This window comes from Manis pentadactyla, chromosome 7 (assembly GCF_030020395.1).
Source record: "Manis pentadactyla isolate mManPen7 chromosome 7, mManPen7.hap1, whole genome shotgun sequence".
NCBI lineage: Eukaryota > Metazoa > Chordata > Mammalia > Pholidota > Manidae > Manis > Manis pentadactyla.
Genome location: NC_080025.1, coordinates 83699659 through 83708831, shown reverse-complemented (window position 1 = coordinate 83708831; position 9173 = coordinate 83699659). Strand labels below are relative to the sequence as shown.

The window sequence follows — 9173 nt, the reverse complement described above, 5'->3', positions numbered from 1 at the left end:
TAACCAGTCATCTTTCGGGGCCATACAGGGAAATGTAAAGTTGGTGAGAGAGAAGCCATATTGTTTGAAAAGGTTAGCTTTTTACTTCTTTGCAGATTTATGCCCTGTGGGTTTTATGCCCAGCATTTGTCTTGAGGTATCTTTACCACTTGGAAGAATTATGATACTCGGAAATTTCGATATGAGGCACGAATTCTATTTAAGGGTTGTAATTAGGAAGGAAGAAGAAAAGCTATAGAAGTAGCAGGCAGAAGAAAACATGGGAAGATTGGTTATTTCTTTGACATATCTTCTTGTAGAGTAATTTAAGCATGTATAGGTTTTAAACTACTAATTAAGTTGCGCACACACATTAACATAATAGGAATACAGTTACATAACCAAAGCAGACCTACAATTACCAGCCATCTCCAGTGAAACCAAGAAAACCAGTTAGGCACCCTAAGCATTTGTGAAAACTTATCTATGATATGATGGATATTGTTTAACTGAATTTGAATAGTTTGAGAAAAATCAGACAATTTAAAACAACACCTTCCTGGGAACTGTTCACATCCCATATGTTCTTTTAACAGTAGATATTCTGTAGTCTCAAGATTTTGGAGCGCTGCAACTTGCACTTCTCCTAATTCTTGGTTGAGTTCCAACAGTATAGATCCAGTCAATTTTGTTATTTTACTGTATGCACAGGCCAGCTTAGATATCTCCCCCTTCATTCCAATGGCAATTCCAGGAACCAGTGGGATGAATGCAGCTACAACTGCAACAGCGCCAGGATCTTTGTTGACATTTTTTGATGATCATCTTCTGGAATGACTCTTCCAGAGTATGTTGATGTTGGAACTTCTTCTTCATATCGTATCTTATTTCGTTTTCTGGGTAACCAAATTGGGCATTGATCCTCTGTATAAACACAAACAGACCCTTAGCCCACACTTTGATATGCCCTTTATAACATTGTGAAGAACTTACTGGAGATCACCACACAGGAACTGCTTTTTTTTTTTTTTTAAGAGAAAGGAATATTATCAGAAAAATGTACTTCCATAGCTGATCATCTGACACCCTTTAAATGATCAAAATTAAGGATATTTAAAGCATGCATTAATCGTTGATTTACAGTTAGTTTTATCCTATCAGGCAGAAATCCCCCTTTCTTTTATTTTGTTATCATTAATCTACAATTACATGAAGAATATTATGTTTACTAGGCTCTCCACTATACCAGGTCCCCCCTATAAACACCTTTACAGTCACTGTCCATCAGCATAGGAAAATGCTGTAGAATCACTACCTGTCTTCTCTGTGTTGTACAGCCCTCCCTTTTCTCCTACCCCCCATTTATGCATGCTAATCTTAATACCCCCCTTCATCTTCCCCACCCCTTATCCCTCCCTACCCACCCATCCTCCCCATTCCCTTTCCCTTTGGTACCTGTCAGTCCATTCTTTGGTTCTGTGATTCTGCTGCTGTTTTCTTCTTTCAGTTTTTCCTTTGTTCTTATACTCCACAGATGAGTGAAATCATTTGGTATTTCTCTTTCTCCACTTGGCTTATTTCACTGAGCATAATACCCTCTAGCTCCATCCATGTTGCTGCAAGTGGTAGGATTTGTTTTCTTCTTATGGCTGAGTAATATTCCATTGTGTATATGTATCATATTTTCTTTATTCAATCATCTACTGATGGACACTTAGGTTGCTTCCAATTCTTGGCTATTGTAAATAGTGCTGCGATAAACATAGGGGTGCATCTGTCTTTTTCAAACTTGAGTGCTGTGTTCTTAGGGTAAATTCCTAGGAGTGGAATTCCTGGGTCAAATGGTAAGTTTATTTTGAGCATTTTGAGGAACCTCCATACTGCTTTCCACAATGGTTGAACTAACTTACATTCCCACCAGCAGTGTAGGAGGGTTCCCCTTTCTCCACAATGTCACCAACATTTGTTCTTGTTTGTCTTTTGGATGGTAGCCATCCTTACTGGTGTGAGGTGATATCTCATTGTAGTTTTAATTTGCATTTCTCCGATAATTAGCGATGTGGAACATCTTTTCATGTTTCTGTTGGCCATCTGTATTTCTTTTTTGGAGAACTGTCTGTTCAGTTCCTCTGCCCATTTTTTAAGTGGATTGTTTGTTTTTTGTTTGTTGAGGTGGGTGAGCTCTTTATATATTTTGGACGTCAAGCCTTTATCGGATCTGTCATTTTCAAATATACTCTCCCATACTGTAGGGTTCCTTTTTGTTCTATTGATGGTGTCTTTGGCTGTATGGAAGCTTTTCAGCTTAATATAGTCCCACTTGTTCATTCTTGCTTTTGTTTTCCTTGCCCGGGGGGATATGTTCAAGAAGAGGTCACTCATGTTTATGTCTGAAAGGTTTTTGCCTATGTTTTTTTCTAAGAGCTTTATGGTTTCATGACTTACATTCAGGTCTTTGATCCATTTTGAATTTACTTTTGTGTATGGGGTTAGACAATGGTCCAGTTTCATTCTCCTACATGTAGCTGTCCAGTTTTGCCAGGACCATCTGTTGAACAGACTGTCATTTCGCCATTGTATGTCCATGGCTCCTTTATCAAATATTAATTGACCATATATGTTCTGGTTAATGTCTGGAGTTTCTAGTCTGTTCCACTGGTCTGTGGCTCTGTTCTTGTGCCAGAACAAATTGTCTTGATTACTATGGCTTTATAGTAGAGCTTGAAGTTGGGGAGTGAGATCCCCCCTACTTTATTCTTCTTTCTCAGGATTGCTTTGGCTATTCTGGGTCTTTGGTGTTTCCATATGAATTTTTGAATTATTTGTTCTAGTTCATTGAAGAATGTTGCTGGTAATTTGATAGGGATTGCATCAAATCTGTATATTGCTTTGGGCAGGATGGCCATTTTGACGATATTAATTCTTCCTAGCCATGAGCATGGGATGAGTTTCCATTTGTTAGTGTCCCCTTTAATTTCTCTTAAGAGTGACTTGTAGTTTTCAGGGGATAGGTCTTTCACTTCTTTGGTTAGGTTTATTCCTAGGTATTTTATTCTTTTGGATGCAATTGTGAATGGAATTGTTTTCCTGATTTCTCTTTCTGTTGGTTCATTGTTAGTGTACAGGAAAGCTACAGATTTCTGTGTGTTAATTTTGTGTACTGCAACTTTGCTGTATTCCGATATCAGTTCTAGTAGTTTTGGAGTGGAGTCTTTAGGGTTTTTATGTACAATATCATGTCATCTGCAAATAGTGACAGTTTGACTTCTTCTTTACCAATCTGGATTCCTTGTATTTCTTTGTTTTTTCTGATTGCTGTGGCTTGGACCTCCACTAATATGTTAAAAAACAGTGGGCAGACTGGGCATCCTTGTCTAGTTCCTGATCTCAGAGGAAAAGCTTTCAGCTTCTCGCTGTTCAGTATAATGTTGGCTGTGGGTTTATCATAGATGGCCTTTATTATGTTGAGGTACTTGCCCTCTATTCCCATTTTGCTGAGAGTTTTTATTATGAATGGATGTTGAATTTTGTCAAATGCTTTTTCAGCATCTATGGAGATGATCATGTGGTTTTTGTCCTTCTTTTTGTTGATGTGGTGGATGATGTTGATGGATTTTCGAATGTTGTACCATCCTTGCATCCCTGGGATGAATCCCACTTGGTCATGGTGTATGATCCTTTTGATATACTGTTGAATTTGGTTTGCTTATATTTTATTGAGTATTTTTGCATCTACATTCATCAGGGATATTGGTCTGTAATTTTGTTTTTTGGTGGAGTCTTTGCCTGGTTTTGGTATTAGGGTGATGTTGGCTTCATAGAATGAGTTTGGGAATATTCCCTCCTCTTCTATTTTTTGAAAACTTTAAGGAGAATGGGTATTATGTCTTCTCTGTGTGTCTGATAAAATTCCGAGGTAAATCCGTCTGGCCCGGGTATTTTGTTCTTGGGTAGTTTTTTGATTACCGTTTCAATTTCTTTGCTCGTGATTGGTTTGTTTAACTTTTGTGTTTCTTCCATGGTCAGTCTTGGAAGGTTGTATTTTTCTAGGAAGTTGTCCATTTCTTCTAGGTTTTCCAGCTTGTTGGCATGTAGGTTTTCATAGTAGTCCTTAATAATTCTTTGTATTACTGTGGAGTCTGTCGTGATTTTTCCGTTCTCATTTCTGATTCTATTGATTTGTGTTGATTCTCTTTTTCTCTTAATAAGTTTGGCTAGAGGCTTATCTATTTTGTTTATTTTCTCAAAGAACGAGCTCTTGTTTTCGTTGATTTTTGCTATTCTTTTATTCTTCTCAATTTTGTTTATTTCTTTTCTGATCTTTATTATGTCCCTCCTTCTGCTGACTTTAGGCCTCATTTGTTCTTCTTTTTTCACTTTCGATAATTGTGATGTTAGACTATTCATTTGGGATTGTTTTTCCTTCTTCAAGTGTGCCTGAATCACTATATACTTTCCTCTTAAGACTGCTTTCGCTGCGTCCCACAGAAGTTGGTCTTTGTGTTGTTGTCATTTGTTTCTATATATTCCTTGATCTCTATTTTGATTTGTTCATTGATCCATTGATTATTTAGAAGCATGTTGTTAAGCCTCCATGTGTTTGTGAGTCTTTTTGTTTTCTTTGTAGAATTTATTTCTAGTTTTATACCTTTGTGGTCTGAAAAATTGGTTGGTAGAATTGCAATATTTTGGACTTTACTGAGGCTCTTTTATGGGCTAGTATGTGGTCTATTCTGGAGAATGTTCCATGTGCACTTGAGAAGAATGTATATCCTGTTGCTTTTGGATGCAGAGTTCTATAGATGTCTATTAGGTCCATCTGTTCTAGTGTGTTATTCAGTGCCTCTGTGTCCTTACTTATTTTCTGCCTGGTGGATCTATCCTTTGGTGTGAGTGGTGTGTTGAAGTCTCCTAAAATGAATGCATTATGGTCTATTTCCCCCTTTAGTTCTGTTAGTATTTGTTTCACATATGCTGGTGCTCCTGTGTTGGGTGCATATATATTTAGAATGGTTATGTCCTCTTGTTGGACTGAGCCCTTTATCATTATATAGTGTCCTTCTTTATCTCTTGTTACTTTCTTTGTTTTGAAGTCTATATTGTCTGATATTAGTACTGCAACCCCTGCTTTCTTCTCGCTGTTGTTTGCCTGAAATATGTTTTTCCATCCCTTGACTTTTAGTCTGTACATGTCTTTGGGTTTGAGGTGAGTTTCTTGTAAGCAGCATATAGATGGGTCTTGCTTTTTTAATCCATTCTGTTACTCTGTGTCTTTTGATTGGTGCATTAAGTCCATTTACATTTAGGGTGACTATTGAGAGATATGTACTTATTGCCATTGCAGGCTTTAAACTCGTGGTTACCAAAGGTTCAAGGTTAGCCTCTTTAGTATCTTACTGCCTAACTTAGCTCACTTATTGAGCTGTTATATACACTGTCTGGAGATTCTTTTCTTCTCTCCCTTCTTATTCCTCCTCCTTTCTTCATATGTTGGGTGTTTTGTTCTGTGCTCTTTTTAGGAGTGCTCCCATCTAGAGCAGTCCCTGTAAGATGCCCTGTAGAGGTGGTTTGTGGGAAGCAAATTCCCTCAGCTTTTGCTTGTCTGGGAATTGTTTAATCCTGCCATCATATTTAAATGATAGTTGTGCTGGATACAGTATCCTTGGTTCAAGGCCCTTTTGTTTCATTGTATTAAATATATCATGCCATTCTCTTCTGGCCTGTAGGGTTTCTGTTGAGAAGTCTGATGATAGCCTGATGGGTTTGCCTTTATAGGTGACCTTTTTCTCTCTAGCTGCCTTTAACACTCTTTCCTTGTCCTTGATCTTTGCCATTTTAATTATTATGTGTCTTGGTGTTGTCCTCCTTGGATCCTTTCTGTTGGGGGTTCTGTGTATTTCTGTGGTCTGTTCAATTATTTCCTCCCCCAGTTTGGGGAAGTTTTCAGAAATTATTTCTTCAAAGACACTTTCTATCCGTTTTCCTCTCTCTTCTTCTTCTGGTCCCCCTATAATAAGGATATTGTTCCTTTTGGATTGGTCACACGGTTCTCTTAGGATTGTTTAGTTCCTGGAGATCCTTTTATCTCTCTCTATGTCAGCTTCTATGCATTCCTGTTTTCTGGTTTCTATTCCTTCAATGGCCTCTTGCATCTTATCCATTCTGCTTATAAATCCTTCCAGGGTTTGTTTCACTTCCGTAATCTCTTTCCTGGCATCTGTGATTTCCCTCCAGATTTCATGCCATTGGGCTTGCATTTTTCTCTGTATCTCTGTCAGCATGTTCATGATTTTTATTTTGAATTCTTTTTCAGGAAGACTGGTTAGGTCTGTCTCCTTCTCAGGTGTTGATTCTGTGATCTTTGTCTGCCTGTAGTTTTGCCTTTTCATGGTGATAGAGATAGTTTGCAGAGCTGGTATGAGTGACGGCTGGAAGAACTTCCCTTCTTGTTGGTTTGTGGCCCTCCTCTCCTGGGAGAACAGTGTCCTCTAGTGGCTTATGCTGGGCAGCTACATGCAGACGGGGCTTCTGCTTCCTGCCCGGCTGCTATGGAGTTTATCTCCACTGTTGTTGTGGGCGTGGCCTGGCTGGGGCTGCCGCTCCAAAATGGTGGAGTCATTGGAGGGGGAGCGGCTGGGAGGCTATTTTTCTCTGTAAGGCGCCTCCATGCTCCCTGCTGCCCAGGGGTTTAGAGTGCCCAGAGATCCTCAGATTCCCTACCTCTGGACTAAGTGTCCCGCCCTGCCCCTTTAAGACTTCCAAAAAGCACTCACCAAACCAAAACAACAACAACAACAACAACAACAAAAATTAAATAAATTAAAAAAAAAACGCACGATTTTCTTTGTCGTCAGGTGCCGGCCTCAGGCACCCGCTCACTGGTCCTGCTGCCCCCTGTTTCCCTAGTATCCAGGACCCCATGCATGCACTGTGTCTGCGCTCTGGTCAGGATGGCTGGGGCTGGGTGTTCAGCAGTCCTGGGCTCCCTCTTCCTCCTGCTCTGCCTACTCTTCTCCCGCTGAGAGCTGGGGGGAGGGGCGCCTGGGTCCCGCGGGGCTGGGACTTGTATCTTACCCCCTTCACGAGGCGCTGGGTTCTCGCGGGTGTGGATGTGGTCTGGATGTTGTCCTGTGTCCTCTGGTCTCTATTCTAGGAAGAGTTGTCTTTGCTATATTTTCATAGATATATGTGGTTTTGGGAGGAGATTTCTGCTGCTCTACCCATGCCGCCATCTTGGCTCTGCCTCCCCAATGTCTTCATTTTTATCATGTAGATTCAAATGTTTTGTTTTTATAGAAGTCTCCCTTAATCTCTTGGAGTAGAATAGATATTTATTATGTTTTCATGCAAACTACCTTTTTTTTCCCAAAGCATTTCATACATTTTTGAAATTCATATGTCTCCCACATTTTGTGCATGTGCATATATGCATGTGTGTGATTGTTTGACTAACTTTCCCAGTAGATGGTAAACTCATTGAGGGCAGGTACCTTGTCAGTCTGTTCAAAATTGAAAAAATAAGTTTTCCTCTTGAAACTATAGTGAGAAACAATTTCTAGTTGAAGCTTTATCTATTCAAGAGTAATAAGAATGTGAGGTAATTTTAAAATGGTCTCTGTAGTAATTTTGTTAAGGAATTAAACATTTGATTCCATAGCCCTCACATTCATTTCATAGTTATACTGTGGCTGATAATGTTTTCTCTGTTTACTGGGACTATTGGTCTTTCTCTGCTATGTCTGTGCCAGACCAGTTCATGATATGACTGTGGGGAAGAGCACTAGCTCAGAACATTTCAACTTTCCTCCCAGAGAGCTGTTTTTAGGTCTGGATAGGAGTAATAAAACAGGTAAATCCATTGTCTTTGAACCATGTCGTGGTCTCTAATATCAGTTATATTAATAACAAAAGTAAAAATGGCAAGGAAAAAATGAGGGAAGAGGATATAATGATAAGGAGACTTAAATGACATATAAGTAAATGCAATGTAAGGACTTTCTTCAATCCTGATTCAAACAAATCAACTATAAAAATCATAAATAAGATAATGAAAGAATTTGAACACTGACTGAATACTTAATGATATTGTATTAGTTATTTATGGCCATGTAAAAATTACCCCAGAACTTAGTGGCTTAAAATAACAAACATTTATTATCTCATAGTTTCCGTGGATCAGGAATCTGGGCATGGCTTACTGGGTGCCTCTGCTTAAGGTCTGTCACAAGGCTATAGTAAAAGTGTTCTTTGGGGCTTGTTATCTCAAGGCTTGACTAGGGGAAGATACGCTTTCAAAGTTTCTCATATAGGTGGCTATGGGCAGGCCTCAGCTTCAATCTGAAAGATGACCAGAGTCATCAGTTGCTTGTAACACATACCTCTCCAAAGGACCACTCACAAAAAGGGAGCTTGCTTCCTATAGATGAGAACTCAGACAGAGAGAGAGAGAAGTTGAAAGAAAAGAAAAGGTGGTAAGAGAGAGTGAAAGCTGATCTGCAAGATGAATTCCACAGAGTCTTTGGAACGTACTCTCAGAGGGATATCCAATCACTTCTGGGATGTTCAGCTTATACTCAAGTGGAAGGATTACAACAAGGGCTTGGCTGCCAGGATAGAATCATTGGGGATCATCTTAGAAGATTCCCTGACACAGATATTAAAGAATTAGTTTTAATTTTTTCATTAGATATAATAATGACATTATGGTTTCATTAAAAATTTCCCATGTATTTTGTTTATATATACTAAAATATTTATAGATGAAATAATATTAAGTTGGGTTTCTTCAAAATAATCCAATAGGAAGAAGAGAAGTGGATGTGGAATATTAGATAACATACATGGGGATTGGTGGATATTGAAGGTAGATGATAGTGTAGGAGGTGCATCATATTTTTTTTCATTGAAATATAGTTGATATACAATCTTATATTGGCTTCAAGTATAAAGCACAGTGGATCAACAGTTACCCATATTATTACATCCTCATCCCAACTTGTGGAATTACTATCTGTCAGCACAGGAAGATGTTACAGAATCATTGGCTATATTCTTCATGTTGCACTACTATGACCCTGACCAACTTATATTATGATTGAGAATTTTTGTGCCGCTTTATCCCCCTCCCCTTCTCACACATCCACTCCAACCCCTCCCCCATCATAACAACCAGTCACTTCTCAGTGTCTAGGAGT

The 9173-nt window shown here is 38.9% G+C and overlaps 1 long non-coding RNA gene across 1 annotated transcript; it reads right to left on the bottom strand.

Annotated features, from left to right (window-relative positions):
* Positions 1–6243: 6243 nt before the first annotated feature.
* On the bottom strand, positions 6244–7221 carry LOC130684287 (uncharacterized). Its single transcript, XR_008998495.1, has 2 exons — positions 7054–7221; positions 6244–6449 (listed from the first exon to the last, which is right to left on the bottom strand). It is a non-coding gene; the product is annotated as an uncharacterized LOC130684287 (long non-coding RNA).
* Positions 7222–9173: the final 1952 nt, after the last annotated feature.